Consider the following 16504-nt stretch of genomic DNA (forward strand, 5'->3'; position numbering starts at 1 on the left):
GTGCAAAAATAAGCCCTCACCCGACCCCTGATCACAAAAAATGGAGATACTGCGGGTATTGGAAAATTGCTCAATTTTTATTTATTTTTTTTTAACAAAGTTTGGAATTTTTTTTACCACTTAGATAAAACGTAACCTAGACATGTTTGGTGTCTATGAACTCGTAATGACCTGGAGAATCATAATGGCAGGTCAGTTTTAGCATTTAGTAAACCTAGCAAAAAAGTCAAACAAAAAACAAGTGTGGGATTGCACTTTTTTGCAATTTCACCGCAATTGGAATTTTTTTCCCATTTTCTAGTACACGACATGCTAAAACCAATGATATCATTCAAAAGTGGAGCTTGTCCCACAAAAAACAAGCCCTCACATGTCCATATTGACAGAAAAATAAAAAAGTTAGGGCTCTGGGAAGAAGGGGAGCAAAAAACGAGAACACAAAAACTGAAAAGGGCAAGGTCTTAAAGGGGTTAAATCCCACTCCAATATCGCTGATTGCTCACGGCCGGGCGCGACCGATCAGCAAAGCGATGTTTAAATCCCACGCCAATATCGCTGATTGCTCACGGCCGGGCTCAACCAAACAGCGAAGCGTGGTTCAAATCCCTCGCCAATTCGCGGCCGGACTGCGTCTGTCGCTGATTGGTCGCATCTGGCCGGATGCGACCAATCAGTGAAGCCTGGGCCAGCTCCAGGTTTTTGAGGGCCCCGGGCGAAAGAGTCTGACATCCCACGTAGCATATAACAGCCCACGTAGTATATATCAGCCATGTATATAGCACAGCCCACTTAGTATATAGCACAGCCCACGTAGTATATAGCACAACCCATGCAGTATATAACACAGCCCACTCAGTATATAACAGCCCACGTAGTATAGAGCACAGCCCACGCAGTATATAACACAGGCCACGTAGTATATAACACAGGCTATGTAGTATATAACAGAGCCACGTAGTATATAGCACAGTGAGATAGTATATACCACAGGCCACGTAGTATTTAACACAGCCTACGCAGTATATAACACAGCCCATGTAGTATTTAGCAATGTGGGCACCATATCCCTGTGAAAAAAAGAATTAAAATAAAAATTTGTTATATATACTCACCTTCCGGCTGCCCCCGGATCCAGCCCACGCCTTTAGCGATGCTCCTCGCGACGCTCCGTTCCCAGTAATGCCTTGCGGCAATAACCTGTGATAATATAGCAGTTAAAGGAAACGGTCACAAGAAACTCACAAGATACCTGTCAGATAACTGTTCTTTCACCCCAATCCCACTGCCACCCTCTGTTACCCCTCCCTTCCTTTGAGGTGCACTCTGTGTGCATTTACTCCCCCACCAACCTCCAACTGGTTGTTATTTACTGCCCCCCAGGGTCAGCCACCACCTTCTTTGACCACTTCACCACCTGGCTACGTTATTTCGTCTCCACTGACATCCCCACTATCATCATGGATGACTTCAACATCCCCATTGATACTTCTCTCTCAGCTGTCATTAAACTTCTATCTCTCACTTTCTCATTCGGCCTCACTCAATGATCATCTGCAGCCACTCACAAAGATGGCCACACGGTGGACCTTATCTTCACCCGCCTACCTCTTTCTGACCACAACCTGCTTACATTCTCTTCCCTCTCCTCTCCAGATCCACAATCCCCACCCCAGAAACTTGCATACTCGCAGAAATCTTAAACACCTGAATCCATACTCACTCTGAATCTTTTCTCCCTCTTACATACTTAAGTTCCCTACACAATGCGGATGCCACTGCCTCTTTATATTTTGTATAACACCACAATCACCCCTCTTACACATAACAAAGTTCACAAAATCAACAGACAACAGACAATCAACAGATGGAAAAGATCCCACTCCAATAAGCACTTCATTGCATTCAAACAGTCCCTCACTACTTTCAAGGCCATACTCGGTCACTGCAAAATAAACCTACTTCTTATCTCTCATATCCTTCCTGTCTCACAACCCTAAACAGCTATTCAGAACCTTCAATTCTCTCCTCAGTTTACAGCACCTCCTCCCTCTCCACTCATCTAAGCTGAAGACTTTGCCTCATTCTTCAAGCAGAAGATTGATAACATCAGAGAAAGCTTTGGCCTACAACCCCCACAACCCCTCTTCCTAACTACTCAGCCCTCCTTCTCTAAAACCAACTTCTCCACCATCACAGAAGATCAACTTTCTGCCCTACTCTCGAGATCACATCTCACCACCTGTGCACTTACCTGATTACATCCCACTTCATCCTGAACCTCACCTCAGTCTTCATCCAAACCCTAACCGATCTCTTCAACCTATCACTAACAACTGGTGTTTTCCAGTTAAGCTTCAAACATTCCTGAATCACATCCATCCTCAAAAAGCCCTCTCTTGACCCATCCTCTGTATTTAGCTATCGCCCCATATCAATTTTCCCCTTTGCCTCAAAACTACTGGAACATGTCTATTTCGAACTGTCCTCCCACTTCTCATCCTGCTCCCTCTTCGACCGCTCCACTGAAACTGCCCTAACTAAAGTCACCAATGACCTACTGACGGCCAAAGCCAAGAGACCATACTCTGTCTTCCTCCTCCTAGACCTGTTCTCTGCCTTTGACACAGTGGACCACTCCCTATTACTACAGACAGTCATCTCTTTGCATCCCCTTCATGGCCCTATCTTGGATTGCATCATACCTGACAGACCGGACATTCAGTGTCTCCCACTCACACACCACCTCCTCATCTTGCCCCCTATCTGTCTGAAATGTATTCCACCACAAAAGGCTCATGCGCCGCAATACATGCTGCCAGATAATCAGAGCCAGCAGCTTATATCGGCGTGCATGACAGTGACAACATGCACTTCTGTCGCACTGTGAAGTCAGCTGTTGGCTTCAGAAGAGGACGCACCCGGCGGGGGAGCGAAGCGAAGGTGAGTATTTTTTTTTCTAATCAGTGGCCATTCTACTAGATATGACTATGGGCTGTGCATTATATTACTATGTATGACAATGGACTATCCATTATACTACTGTGTATAACAATGGGCTGTGCATTATATTACTATGTATGACTGGGCTGTGCATTATGCTACTATTTATGACTATGGGCTGTGCATTATGCTAATATGTGTCTAGATGTCTCATTACCAAAGTGCCACACAAGAAACATCTAATCAAGGGTAAAACCAAGGAGCTCTCTCAAGACCTTTGCAATATTATTGTTGCAAAACATACTGATGGCATTGGTTACAGAAGAATTTGTAAACTGCTGTAGGCTCCAGTGAGCACTGTTGGGGCCATAATTCAGAAGTGGAAAGAAAATCATTTCAACATAAACCGGTTATGACCAGGTGTTCCCCTCAATATTTCAGACAGGGAAGTGAAAAGAATTATCAGAAGAGTTGTCCAAGAGCAAAAAACCACCTGTGGAGAACTACAGAAACATCTGGAGTCAGCAGATGCAATTGTTTCAAAGTTCCCTATTAGTAATGCATTCAACCTCCATGGCCTGCATGCATGCTCACCACATAAGACTCCTTTGCTGAACAAAAAGCATATTTAGACAAGCCTGTAAAAGACCAAAATGTAACTCTTTCGATGCCATAATGCATAATACGCAACATGTTCAGAGGCCAAAATGCACTGCATATTACCCCCAAAACACCATACCAATAGCGACATTTGAAAGTAGAGACATCATGGTCTGGGGCTGTTTTACAACATACGGCACTGGCAGACTTCATATGATTGAAGGAAAGATGAGTAGACAAATGTAGTTAAACATTCTTAATAAAAATCTTCTGCCATCTATCAGGATTATGAAGATTAAATGAGAGTGGACATTTGAGCAAGAGAATGATCCCAAACACACAGACAAGTAAATTCACAATTGGTTTCAGTGAAAGAAAATCAAGCTTCTAGAATGGCCCACCCAATCACCTGACCTTAATCTAATAGAAAATGTATGTAAGGAGCTAAAGCTCACAGTTCATAAAAGGAGCCCATGGAAACTTCAGGATTTGAAGAGCGTGTGTGTAGAAGAATGGGCCAAAATCACACCTGAGCAATTTATTCAAAGGAGGCTTCTTGAAGCTGTCATCACAAAGAATGTTGTATGAAGTATTAAATAAACTTCAGTAAGTGTGTTCAATCTTTTTTTTTTTCTGTCATTGCTCATTGTCACACATAACTTACATAATGGACATCTATGGTTTGATTTCTTTGCCTGTGAGGATTGGATGGGTTGTTACCGACATCTGGTGAGCATTTCATGTCAAAAGCATCTTTAGAAATATATTTACTTAAAAAATTGGTGACAAGCACTCTCATACTCATCAAATTCTTACTTTCATTGTAGATATCCATTTTGACATTTCTGAGAAATCCAGCAGTGAAATTATATGCAAATGAGCTGCAAGTGCTTCAGGGTGAAACAATGCATTTGCAGCTCTCCTGCCTTCCCTTCCTTTTTCCCTTCTGCTGCCTGTGTCTGACTGACAGGTCACTCCTGTTTAATTGGCATGACTTTTATAATCAAGGTATAGATTTTGTCAACATGATTGTGCCTGATGGGTTCCCTTTAAAGAGGTTGTCCTATCCTAGGTGATGGCCTCCTGATTGCTAAGAATCCGCCTCCCTCCCCTGCCCGAGAGCATAACTCCAAAATGCTCCTTCCATTGTTTGAGACTACCTGATATAACCGACTACATCGCTTGCTATCTCTTAGTGGCCCATAGTCAATGAATGGAGCTCTAGAGTGCATGCATGACCATTGCTTCATTTCAGAGCTCCATTTTTTAGTTAGGGCAACCCCATTCAGCTAGAAATGTATTATGTAGGCTATACTACTTCCCTTTCAGTTTGTTCTTGTTATGAATATGATAATAAAGTGTTTACATCTTTTCCTTTTCCTTGTTTGGTCGTTTTTTTCTTCTTTCTTGGTGTATTCTTCAGTAATCTGTAGTTGTTTATATGGCATAATAGGTGTCATGAGTTGAGAAAAAAATATACAAAGCTAAGTGGTTTGCATGGTTGCTTCAAATACACAATCCTACTATAGTACAGAATTACATAATATAGGCCCTGATTCGCCAAACTGTTTTTGCAAAAATTCTGCCGTAAAACTGTTTGAAATATTACAAAATATTTGCACAACTCAAAATTGCACAAAAAGACTGTAAGCTTTGCCGTTTTTACCCCGTCTCAGCTAGCTTTGTTGATTTTTGAGAAATGGATAGAGCTTCACTGGAATGGGACACGGCCAAGCGCAGTCAATAAATTCATCATTTATGCCACAAAGGTGGTGTAAATTAGGACAGAAATGTTCTCCAGCCTTTTACTTAAGTACATTTCTTTCAGCTGCATTTGGCAGCTGGAAGATGCGCCAAATTCATTGGGAGACGCTTAACAGTTAATGAATTTAGTGCAACTAGTACTGGTGTGCAAAATGCCTGTCTTGACGAATTAGTGCTATGGTACATTGGATCATTGACTCATCATTTCTTTTGTAGTTTTACTAGTTTAAAGTCTGTCAGTGTCTAATTTTCTATTCAATTTTCATACTTCATCTATTGCCTAGTGTACTGCTGTGGATCTTTACAATTTTCATTATCACTTGGCTGCCGAAATTACTGCTATATTGAAATGCATGTATTACAATATATTTCATTTTACTGCAATAGATGAAGCCGTGTGGATTTCTTCTATGAATATTAATAAATGCAATTTATCATTGAAATAAAACTCTCTGATTACAGTAACACATGCCCACATGTTTCCTAAACATGCAGAGTATACATTATACTTTTAAATGAGAAACATTTTGTAAAAAAACAGCTTCTGTACAACGTAAATCATAACCTCTCATCCAACCTGTAAAAAGCCGCTGCCTCACCTGTCCTATTTCCAACATCCTCTCTTGCTCTGCCAAAGCATTGCACCACTTGCTCCTAGCCTTTTAAATGACATCCAAATAGCTTCAGACTGCAGGCGATATCCATTTCTATAACGCTTCTTAAAAATGTATCTTTCAGTATAGAAAAAAAATATTTATAAATTCTGAAATACATTTAAATAGCAAGGACAGTGACTTTATCTATGGAGGTATTCAATGTAAAATTAAAAGGGCTGCTGCCTTGCTACACTGACAGAAACCTGTCCTAGAATGTTAGTACAGATGCATGAGCAGTACAAAGCTCCACTGCTATTACTGGGATATATCTATATCACATACTGTCATTCAGAAAGACAGGGTGGACAGCAGTGTGAGCAGCCTCTTCTTACCTCAGCACACCTGGTATCTCCAGTATTAGATCAGAAAAACAAGGTGGACAGCAGTGTGAGCAGCCTCTTCTTACCTCAGCACCCTGGTATCTCCAGTATTAGATTAGAAAAACAAGGTGGACAGCAGTGTGAGCAGCCTCTTCTTACCTCAGCACCCTGGTATCTCCAGTATTAGATCAGAAAAACAAGGTGGACAGCAGTGTGAGCAGCCTCTTCTTACCTCAGCACCCTGGTATCTCCAGTATTAGATTAGAAAAACAAGGTGGACAGCAGTGTGAGCAGCCTCTTATTACCTAATTCCCCCTAATATGTGCAGTATTAGGCTGCTTTCGCATGTTCAGTATTTGGTCAGTATTTTACATCAGTATTTGTGAGCCAAAATCAGGAGTGGTACCTTGAGAGGAAAGCATAATACTAACACGTCACCATTTCTGTATTTATCACCTACTCCTGGCTGTGGCTTACAAAAAGCTATGTAAAATACCAACCAAATACTGAACTTGTGACCCCAGAATTAGATCAGAAATACAGGGTGGACAGGAGTGTTAGCAGCCTCTACCCATCTCAATACCCCTGTTATTTCCAGTATTGCATCAGAAAAACAAGGTGGATAGCAGTGTGTGCGGCTATCTTATTTCCTTAACATCCCTGGTATCTCTGGCATTAGATCAGACATACAGAATGAGCTGCAGTGTAACTAGCCTACTCTTACCTCAGAATCCCTTGTATATCCAAAGAAAGGTCAGAAAGGGCGGACAGCAGTGTGAACAGTCTCTTCTTAGCTCAGCATTCCTGGTATCTCAAGTATTAGATCAGAAATAGAGGGTGGACAGTAGTGTAACCAGGTCCCTCTTACCTCAACATCCTTAATATCTCCAGTGTAAGAAAAGACAAGATGCACAGCAGTGTTAACAGCCTCTTCTCACCTTAGCAGCCATGTTATCTCCAGTATTAGTTCATAAAGACAGGGTGGACAGCATTGTAAACAGCCTCTTTTTCCGTCAGCACACCTGGTATCTCAAGTATTAGAACAAAAAGACATGATGGACTGCAACATGAGCATCATCTTTTCACCTAAGCACCTATGGTATCTTTAGTATTAGATTAGTAGGAAGCAAGTTGGACATGAGCGTGAATATAATCTTCTTACATCTGTGGTATCACCAATATTAATTCAAACACAGGGTGTACAGCAATGTGAGCAGCCTGTTCTCACCTCAGAACACCTGGTATCTCCAGTATTAATTAAAAAACACTGGGTGGACAGCATTGTGAGTAACTTCTTTTTCCCTCACCACCCCTGGTATTTTCAGAATTAGATCTGAAAGCGACATCTAGTCCTGCAAAAAACCAAGCCAACGTTCAGCTCCATCTGCAGAAAAATTACAAAGTTATAGCTCTCATAATAAAGCGAGGCAAATAATTATTTTTTCTGTCACATGACTTAGGATGAAAGCCAAACCAGAATCTCAATTTGCAGGCACTGTGTTTTGGGGTACTGCTCCTCGTCAGTGCTTGTATCCTAAGTCATGTGACAAGGCTCATTAAAAGGGTCAACATTGACTGTTACGATTGCTACTTCTAATAGGTGGCACTAGAGTTCTAGTCCTCTTCCTCTCTGAAGAGACAATTTGCATATTTCCCAGAGGAGCATTGCGGCTTTAAGCCTCCTCACCTCGACATACTTAACATGTCACTCTCCGCAAGGAGAAATGATACTTCCTGGATCCCGGACTGACACGTCTCAATCAGCCAAACCAGATCTTTGCTTTGCACTCACGAGGGGCAGTACCCCGAAACACAGTGTCTGCAAATTGATATTCTGGTTTGGCTTTTATCCTAAGTCATGTGACAAGGCTCATTAAAGGGTCGACATTGACTGTTACGATTGCTACTTCCAATAGCTGGCACTAGAGTTCTAGTCCTCTTCCTCTCTGAAGAGACAATTTGCATATTTTCCAGAGGAGCATTGTGGCTTTAAAGGGAGTCTGCCACCCCCAAAATCATATATGAGCTGCGGCCACTGGCATCAGGGGCTTATCGACAGCATTCTGTAGATCCTCTTCTTGCCGCGGCTCCGGTGCAGGGGACAGAGCAAAGTACTGCAGTGGATGTCATCTGATGAAGATAGGAGGCGCTGGACCGGACTGCGATGCCCATCGGACCCGGACCGCAGCGGGACCACCCCTGGGTGAGTATAATATAACCTTTATTTCTCATCTTTCAGGTTACATCGGGGGCTTATCTACAGCATTACAGAATGCTGTAGAAAAGCCCCTGATGCCGGTGGCCTCAGCTCATATACGATTTTTGTACAGCTTCCCTTTAAGTCTCCTTACCTCAACATGCTTAACAGGTCACTCTCCGCAAGGAGAAACGTTACTTCTTGGATCCCAATATTAGATCAAAAAGACAGGGAGGACAGCTGTGTGACCAGTCTTTTCTTTCCTCAGCAATCCCGGTATTTCCATCTCAGAATACAGTGTGAACACATCTTCCTACTCATAAAATGGCAGGTCTCTGTCAGAGTAACAAGGCGACTGCCATTTTAATTTTGCAGAGATTAGCTCAAAACCATTCTGATTTACTAATGAAATGTATTTAATAGGGTTGAGCGAAACGGATCGGACACATTCAAAAATCGCCGACTTTCGGCAAAGTCGGGTATTATGAAACCCGACCCGATCCTAGTGTGCGATCGGCCATGAGGTCGCCAATCTGCGCGCAAAAGTCGCGTTTCATATGACGTTTTCAGCGCCATTTTTCAGCCAATGAAGGAGTACGCAGAGTGTGGGCAGCGTGATGACATACAGTCATGGCCAAAAGTATTGACACCCCTGCAATTCTGTCAGATAATAGTCATTTTCTTCCTGAAAATGATTGCAAACGCAAATTATTTGGTATTATTATCTTCATTTAATTTGTCTTAAATGAAAAAACACAAAAGAGAATGAAGCAAAAAGCAAAACATTGATCATTTCACACAAAACTCCAAAAATGGGCCAGACAAAAGTATTGGCACCCTCAGCCTAATACTTGGTTGCACAACCTTTAGCCAAAATAACTGCAACCAACCGCTTCTGGTAACCATCAATGAGTTTCTTACAATGCTCTGCTGGAATTTTAAACCATTCTTCTTTTGGCAAACTGCTCCAGGTCCCTGATATTTGAAGGGTGCCTTCTCCAAACTGCCATTTTTAGATCTCTCCACAGGTGTTCTATCTCTCGTGTCTCCCCTTTTCCTCATAGTTTGTAAGCTTGCGAGCAGGGCCCTCATTCCTCCTGGTATCTGTTTTGAACTGTATTTCTGTTATGCTGTAATGTCTATTGTCTGTACAAGTCCCCTCTATAATTTGTAAAGCGCTGCGGAATATGTTGGCGCTATATAAATAAAAATTATTATTATTAATTATTATTATTATTATTCTATGGGGTTCAGGTCTGGACTCATTGCTGGCCACCTTAGAAGTCTCCAGTGCTTTCACTCAAACCATTTTATAGTGCTTTTTGAAGTGTGTGTTTGGGTCATTGTCCTGCTGGAAGACCCATGACCTCTGAGGGAGACCCAGCTTTCTCACACTGGGCCCCACATTATGCTGCAAAATTTGTTGGTAGTCTTCAGACTTCATGATGCCATGCACACGGTCAAGCAGTCCAGTGCCAGAGGCAGCAAAGCAACCCCAAAACATCAGGGGACCTCCGCCATGTTTGACTGTAGGGACCGTGTTCTTTTCTTTGAATGCCTCTTTTTTCTACTGTAAACTCTATGTTGATACCTTTGCCCAAAAAGCTCTACTTTTGTCTCATCTGACCAGAGAACATTCTTCCAAAATGTTTTAGGCTTTTCAGGTAAGTCTTGGCAAACTCCAGCCTGGCTTTTATATGTCTCGGGGGTAAGAAGTGGGGTCTTCCTGGGTCTCCTACCATACAGTCCCTTTTCATTCAGATGCCGACGGATAGTACGGGTTGACACTGTTGTAACCTCGGACTGCAGGGCAGCTTGAACTTGTTTGGATGTTAGTCGAGGTTCTTTATCCAACATCCGCACAATCTTGCGTTAATAATAATAATTATAATAATAATAATTTTTATTTATATAGCGCCAACAAATTCCGCAGCACTTTACAATAACCAGGGACATGTACAGACAATAAATTCAGTACAAGTTAAGACAATTTAAACAGTGACATTAGGGGTGAGGTCCCTGCTCGCAAGCTTACAATCTACAAGGAAATGGGGGGACACAATAGGTGAAAAGTGCTTGTTATTTCAGGTCTCGCAATTATAATAAATAGGGATTTTCATATGAAGCTGCATGATCCGGTCATCAGGCCATGTGTTTAAGTGCAATAGTCAAGTATCAAGTGCAGTTATCATGTGCATGGAGGGTGTGGAGACAGATGAGTAGAAGGGTGCAGATAATATTTGGAAGGAGGGAACAGGACAAAGTTAGTTTACTGAGTAGTTGATGTGGTAGGCTTGTTTGAAGAGATGGGTTTTTAAAGTGCGCTTGAATAGGTCGGGGCTAGGTATCGGTCTGATCGTCTGGGGAAGTGCATTCCAAAGAGCTGGCGCAGCACGAGAGAAGTCTTGGAGACGGAGGTGCGAGGTTTGGATTACGGGGGATGTTAGTCTTAGGTCATTTGTAGAATGGAGGGCACTTGTAGGGCGATAGACGGAGATGAGAGAGGAGATATAAGGCGGTGCAGAACTGTGGAGAGCTTTGTGGGTGAGAGAGATGAGTTTATACTGGACCTCGAATGGGTAGCCAGTGTAATGACTGGCACAAGTTGGAGGCATCAGTGAAGTGGCTGGACAGAAATATGACCCTGGCTGCTGCATTTAAGATGGATTTGAGAGGAGAAAGTTTGGAAAGAGGGAGACCGATCAGAAGAGAGTTGCAGTAGTCCAGACGAGAATGAATAAGAGCGACAGTAAGAGTCTTAGCAGTTTCAAAGGTGAGAAAAGGTCGGATTCTGGAGATGTTTTTAAGATGCAGGTGACAGGAGCGAGTGAGTGATTGGATATAGGGAGTAAAGGAAAGTTCGGTGTCGAATATCACCCCAAGACAGCGGGCATGCAGCTTGGGAGTTATGGTTGAACCCTCCAGGGTAATTTCGATGTTGGGTAGAGTGAGGTTAGTAGAAGGGAGAAACACAAGTAGTTCAGTTTTGGAGAGATTTAGTTCCAGATAGAGGGAGGACATGATGCTAGAGAGAGCAGACAGACAATCCTTGGTATTTTGAATTAGGGTAGGGGTGATGTCGGGGGAAGAAGTGTATAATTGGGTGTCGTCAGCATAGAGATGGTACTGGAACCCAAATCTGCTGATTGTTTGTGCAATAGGGGCAGTGTATAGAGAGAAGAGGAGGGGGCCCAGGACTGAGCCCTGCGGAACCCCGATAGTAAGGGGACGAGGAGAGGAAGAGGAGCCGGCAAAAGATACAGTGAAGGAGCGGTCAGAGAGGTAGGAGGAGAACCAGGAGAGGGCTGTGTCCTTGAGGCCTATGGAGCGGAGCATGGTGAGAAGGAGCTGGTGATCCACAGTGTCAAATGCGGCAGAGAGATCCAGGAGAATCAGCAGGGAGCAATGACCTTTGGATTTAGCTGTTATTAGATCATTAGAGACTTCAGTGAGGGCAGTTTCAGTGGAGTGTAAAGAGCGGAAACCAGATTGTAAGGGGTCAAGAAGAGAGTTATCCGAGAGATAGCGGATTAGACGGGAGTGGACCAAGCGTTCCAGGAGTCTAGAGATGAAGGAAAGGTTAGAGACAGGTCTGTAGTTAGCCGTGCAGTTCTGGTCCAGGGATGGCTTTTTAAGTAAAGGGGTAATGATGGCATGTTTAAATGAGGAGGGAAAGATGCCTGAGGAAAGAGAGAGGTTAAATATTTTAGTCAGGTGAGTGGTGACCACTGGTGAGAGAGACTGCAGGAGAGGTGAAGGAATGCGGTCACTATTGCAGGTTGTAGGCCAAGCAGAAGCGAGGAGCTTGGAAACTTCTTCTTCTGAAACAGGCTCAAAGATGTCTAGTGAGCTTGAGGTGCGGCAGGGAAGGGGATCCAGGCACTGAGGAGATTGGGCTGAGATATCCTGATGGATGTGTTGTGAATTCTGCTTTTGGGCTCCCTCCGGTGGTTGTAGGTGGTAATGCAGTTGTCTCTAGGCTGCAGTCCTGGACAGGTGTATCTGCTGATTGCAGTTCTGACTGGAGTATTTAGGTTTGCAGGACTCATTAGTCCTTGCCAGTTGTCAATGTTTCTTGGGAAGTGTTGGATCCCTGTCTGGCTTCTCCTGCTTAGCTGCCAATTCAGCAAAGATAAGTGTCTGTTTCTTTTTCTATGGAACACAAGCTGTGTGCTTGTTTTTTGATTGTATTCCTGCTCTGAGTTTAGTAGTCTCTGGAGTTGCAGATATACGTTCCACGTCTTTAGTTAGATGGAGGAATTTTTGTATAATCTGCTGTGGATATTTTTGGAAGGGTTTTAATACTGACCGCACAGAACTCTGTCCTATCCTTCCCTATTTTAGCTAGAGCGGACTCTTGTGCTAAATCCTGTTTTCTGACTGTGTGTGTCTTTCCTCTCCTACTCACAGCCAATATTTGTGGGGAGCTGCCTATCCTTTGGGGTTCTGCTCTGAGGCAAGATAGTATTCCTATTTCCATCTTTAGGGGTATTTAGTCCTCCGGCTGTGACGAGGTGTCTAGGGCTTGTTAGGTACACCCCACGGCTACTTCTAGTTGCGGTGTTAAGATCAGGATTTGCGGTCAGTATAGTTACCAACTACTCCAGTACTTTCATGCTGCTCCAAGGTCACCGGATCATAACCGTACAACTGGCCAATAATGAGTTGAATGCATCTCAGAAGAAGGGAAGAAAGGTGTTGAGCCATTTTTTTTCTTCAGTCTGCTTTATCTTCTCTTCCCTCTTTATCTCTGAGTGGCTGAGGAGTCTTGTGCAAGCATGGATGTTCAGGAATTAGTTTCTCGTGTAGACCAGCTTGCTGCTAGGGTACAGGGTATTTCTGATTATATTGTTCAAACTCCTGTTTTAGAGCCGAAGATTCCTACTCCTGATTTGTTTTTTGGAGACAGGTCCAAATTTTTGAGTTTGAAAAACAACTGTAAACTATTTTTTGCTCTGAGACCTCGATCCTCTGGTGATTCCATTCAGCGGGTTAAAATCGTCATCTCCCTGCTGCGTGGCGACCCGCAGGATTGGGCGTTTTCCCTGGAATCTGGGAATCCGGCTTTGCTTAATGTAGGCTCCTTTTTTCAGGCTTTAGCATTATTATATGATGAACCTAATTCTGTAGATCAAGCTGAGAAGACCTTGTTGGCCCTGTCTCAGGGTCAAGAGGCGGCAGAATTATATTGTCAGAAATTCAGAAAATGGTCTGTGTTGACTAAATGGAATAATGATGCTTTGGCAGCAATTTTCAGAAAGGGTCTTTCTGAATCTGTTAAAGATGTTATGGTGGGGTTTCCCACGCCTTCCGGTCTGAGTGATTCTATGTCTCTGGCCATTCAGATTGACCGGCGCTTGCGGGAGCGCAGAACTGTGCGCGCTGTGGCGTTGTCCTCAGAGCAGATTCCTGAGCCAATGCAGTGTGATAGGATTCTGTCTAGAACGGAACGACAAGGATTCAGACGTCAGAATAGGTTGTGTTATTATTGTGGCGACGCTTCTCATGTAATTTCGGTCTGCCCTAAGCGGACAAAGAGGATCGCTAGTTCATTTACCATTAGTACTGTACAACCTAAATGTTTGTTATCTGTGTCCTTCATCTGCTTATTGTCATCATTTTCTGTCATGGCGTTTGTGGATTCAGGCGCCACCTTGAACTTAATGGACTTTGAGTTTGCCAGGCATTGTGGTTTTCCCTTGCAGCCTTTGCAGAACCCTATTCCTTTAAGGAGCATTGATGCTACACACTTGGCTAAAAATAAGCCCCAGTTTTGGACACAGGTGACCATGCACATAGTGCCAGCCCATCAGGAAGATTGTCGATTTCTGGTGTTGCATAATTTTCATGATGCTATCGTGCTGGGTTTTCCGTGGTTGCAGGTACATAATCCTGTGTTGGATTGGAAGTCCATGTCTGTGACTAGTTGGGGTTGTCAGGGGGTTCATAATGATGTTCCTTTGATGTCAATCTCCTCTTCTTCCTCTTCTGAAATTCCATTTTTGTCTGATTTTCAGGATGTAGTCGATGAGCCCAAGTCCAGTTTCCTTCCACCGCACAGGGACTGCGATTGTGCTATTGACTTGATTAAAGGCTGTAAGTTTCCTAAGGGTCAACTTTTCAACCTGTCTGTGCCTGAACATACCGCCATGCGGAGCTATATTAAGGAGTCTTTGGAGAAAGGGCATATTCGGCCATCTTCACCGTTGGGAGCGTGGTTCTTTTTTGTTGCTAAAAAAGATGGTTCCTTGAGACCCTGTATTGATTATCACCTCTTGAATAAAATCACGGTCAAGTTTCAATACCCTTTACCTTTGCTTACCGATTTGTTTGCTAGGATTAAGGGAGCTAGTTGGTTTACGAAGATTGACCTTCGGGGGGCATATAATCTTGTTCGTATTAAGCAGGGTGATGAATGGAAAACTGCATTTAACACGCCCGAAGGCCATTTTGAATAACTTGTGATGCCATTCGGGCTCACTAATGCTCCATCTGTTTTTCAGTCCTTCATGCATGATATTTTCTGGACTTATATTGATAAGTTCTTGATTGTATATTTGGAAGATATTTTGATTTTTTTCTGATGATTGGGAGTCTCATGTGGAACAGGTCAGGATGGTATTTCAGATCCTTTGTGACAATGCCCTGTTGTTTGTGAAAGGGTCTAAGTGTCTCTTTGGGGTGCAGAAGGTTTCTTTTTTGGGCTTTATTTTTTCTCCCTCGTCAATAGAGATGGATCCGGTTAAGGTTCAGGCCATTCATGATTGGATTCAGCCCACATCCGTGAAGAGCCTTCAGAAATTTTTAGGTTTTACAAATTTTTATCGCCATTTCATTGCTAATTTTTCCAGCGTGGTTAAACCCTTGACCGATTTGACGAAGAAAGGCGCTGATGTGGCGAATTGGTCCTCTGCGGCTGTCTCTGCCTTTCAGGAGCTTAAACATCGATTTACTTCTGCTCCGGTGTTGCGCCAACCGGATGTTTCTCTTCCGTTTCAGGTTGAGGTTGATGCTTCTGAGATTGGGGCAGGGGCCGTTTTGTCTCAGAGGGATCCTGTTGGCTCCTTAATGAAACCGTGTGCCTTCTTTTCCCGTAAGTTTTCGCCTGCTGAATGCAATTATGATGTCGGCAATCGGGAGTTGTTGGCTATGAAATGGGCGTTTGAGGAGTGGCGACATTGGCTTTAGGGAACTAAGCACCGTATTGTGGTCTTGACCGATCATAAGAATTTGATTTACCTCGAGTCTGCCAAACTGCTGAATCCTAGACAGGCTCGATGGTCCTTGTTTTTTTCCCGTTTTGATTTCGTTGTCTCATACCTTCCGGGTTCTAAGAACATTAAGGCTGATGCCCTCTCTAGGAGTTTTTCGTCTGATTCTCCTGAGGTCTTAGAACCGGTCGGTATTCTGAAAGAAGAGGTGGTCCTTTCTGCCATTTCCCCTGATTTACGACGGGTTCTTCAGGAATTTCAGGCTGATAAACCTGACCGCTGTCCTGTGGGGAAACTGTTTGTTCCTGACAGATGGACTAGTAGAGTGATTTCTGAGGTTCACTGTTCCGTGGTGGCTGGTCATCCTGGCATTTTTGGTACCAGAGACTTGGTTGGTAGGTCCTTTTGGGGGCCTTCTTTGTCGCGTGATGTGCGTTCTTGTGTGCAGTCCTGTGGGACTTGTACGCGGCCCAAGCCTTGTTGTTCCCATGCTAGTGGGTTGCTTTTGCCTTTGCCGGTCCCTGAGAGGCCCCGGACGCATATTTCTATGGATTTTATTTCCGATCTTCCGGTTTCCCAGAGGATGTCGGTTATCTGGGTTGTTTGTGACCGGTTCTCTAAGATGGTTCATTTGGTGCCTTTGCCTAAATTGCCTTCCTCTTCGGATTTGGTTCCGTTGTTTTTTCAGCATGTGGTCCGTTTGCATGGTATTCCGGAGAATATTGTGTCCGATAGAGGTTCCCAGTTTGTTTCTAGATTTTGGCGGGCCTTTTGTGCTAGGCTGGGCATTGATTTGTCTTTTTCTTCTGCATTTCA

This window comes from Ranitomeya imitator, chromosome 1 (assembly GCF_032444005.1).
Source record: "Ranitomeya imitator isolate aRanImi1 chromosome 1, aRanImi1.pri, whole genome shotgun sequence".
Taxonomy (NCBI): domain Eukaryota; kingdom Metazoa; phylum Chordata; class Amphibia; order Anura; family Dendrobatidae; genus Ranitomeya; species Ranitomeya imitator.